Raw genomic sequence first — 2,183 nt, forward strand, 5'->3', positions numbered from 1 at the left:
TGGGTCTGTTGCTTATTTCCCATAAGACTTCAGTCCTGATGCCAGCCAGAGCTGAGGTTCTCATCCGGGCCAACAATTCTCCTTCAGCTCACAGTTACTAAAAGAAGACATCTGTTTGTGGGTGGGGGTTAAACTCTTCTGTCCACTCATTGTTTCCCAGCCATATCCTTGGGCCATGGCTTCCTCACCTCATGCATGGCAGTCTACATTTCCAAAGTTAGCCAGAGAATGTCTCTCTGATGCTTCTCCATATTTTAAAGGCCTCACATAATCAGACCAGGCACACCCAAGATAAGATTGGTTTTTATTACCTCATCAAATAATTAGGGATCTTAATTATGTATGCAATATTTATTTTGTCATGTAATGGAAGTGATATCTCATCATACTCAACATGTCTCTCCTACATTCAAGGAGAGGGGATTTAAACAAACACAGTATTGCCGGGGTGGGTGTCATTTTGGAATTCTGTCTACCACACACCCCGACCCTTTCTATTTTCTTTTTTTTCCATAATACTCTTTACTTTCTACATGCTATATAATATATTATTTCTTATATTTGTTATTGTCTGTCCTCCTGCAAGTTCCCTTAACAACAGAATACTTAGTGTCTCTTATAGATTGATATATTATAAAGCCTAGAGATTGTTATGCCTTAGGTGCTCAGTAAGGAAGTGATAGAACAAGGAATGAAAGCTCTTGGATGTGCTCCACCATCTTCAAGAAAAACATTTACACAGAATATTTTATTAAGATGAAAATGAAAGGCTCTACTTTATTTTCCTGGAAATAATTAATTATTGCAAAAATGAATAATATTAAAGAAAAATTAAACAAAGAAAAGCACACAAGATTCCACAGGCACCGTAATACAAAATGTTAATTGTGTTTTCTCTGAAAGCTAAGTAATACATTTTTAAGCTTTTTTCCCTTTGGTTTAATTTTTTTGTCTAACTTTATAACATAAATTTGTGTTGCTTCAAGAATTGTGAAAATAAAATGAAAATTTTTATAATGAATCTCTAAATACTTGCTTTGAAGTAGAGCTTTCTTCACAAATTTCTCTTTGAATATTTTGTGTCTATGTAAAACTTGTTCTTCAATGTTTAATTGTTTATTTTTAAGATTGATAATCAATAATGACTTTTTTTTTTAGGTTGCCGTCATGGCCGCCAAAGATAAGGATCCTCTGAGCTACTTGCGGCTTAAGGGAACAACAGCTCAGACTCTTTGGGCGAGGAAGATAACAGGGAGCCTAAGGAGATGAGTCTCAAGGCCCGGGATCCCGGAAGTCGGTGAGCAGTGGAAACAAGGTGCAGAATGGGCTGCCGGGACCACGAGCTCTTCCGGAGCCTGAGCTGCCCAGTCTTTCTCTACAATCCACTCAACGAGCAGATCCACTGGGAGAGGCACGTTGTCAATGTGCCCGAGGAGCCTCCAAAGGAATTAAAAATATGGAAGTCAAACTACGTACCACCTCCAGAGACCTATACTACTGAGAAGAAACATCCACCTCCAGAGCCGGACATGCCAATAAAATGGTCGAACATATATGAAGACAATGGTGATGATGCCCCTCAAAAGGCTAAGAAAGCAAGTGGGGCGTGTGGCACACGTTTGCAATCCCCGCGCTTGGGAGGCAGAGACAGGAGGATCGCACAGGTTCAAAGCCAGCAGGGCTAGCTTAAGAGACCCTGTTTCCAAATAAAAAGTATAAAATAGGTCTGGGAGTGTAGCCCAAGGTAGAAGGGTTTCCATGAACCCCAGTACCACCAAAAAAAAAAAAAAAAGCTAAGAAAGCTAGGCCTTTACCAGAAGGGGAGGAGACTTTGAATCAGATGATGAAAAAGATGAGCTTACTTCTAAAAAGAGCAAAGTTGAACCGAGAGAACCAGCAAAGAAGAAAAAGTAGAAGACAACAAAAGAACAAGAATTTTTTAACTGCTACAAGACTTTTCTTTTTTTAAAATTTTTTATTGGTGCATTGTAGTCATACATCTCAATGGGATAAAAGACTTGTGGAGACATACATGCACACATCATCCAATTAGCCCTTACCTGATCCCCACCCCATTCCCTCCCCATCCCTCCTTCCCATGCTTGGCTTAGTGACTGACTTTGATAGGTTTAAGGTCCTGTGCTTTATGACTTTTTAAATGTAACTTGTCTTCAGTCACAGTT

At 39.3% G+C, this 2,183-nt stretch overlaps 1 pseudogene across 1 annotated transcript; it reads left to right on the forward strand.

The window, feature by feature from the left end:
* The first annotated feature begins 1,167 nt into the window (after positions 1-1,167).
* Positions 1,168-1,914, forward strand: LOC308258436 (UPF0690 protein C1orf52-like; annotated as a pseudogene). Its single transcript has 2 exons — positions 1,168-1,606; positions 1,807-1,914. The product of its transcript is annotated as a UPF0690 protein C1orf52-like (transcript).
* The last annotated feature ends 269 nt before the right edge of the window (positions 1,915-2,183 follow it).

This window comes from Muscardinus avellanarius, assembly GCF_963383645.1.
Source record: "Muscardinus avellanarius genome assembly, chromosome: 2".
Taxonomy (NCBI): Eukaryota; Metazoa; Chordata; class Mammalia; order Rodentia; family Gliridae; genus Muscardinus; species Muscardinus avellanarius.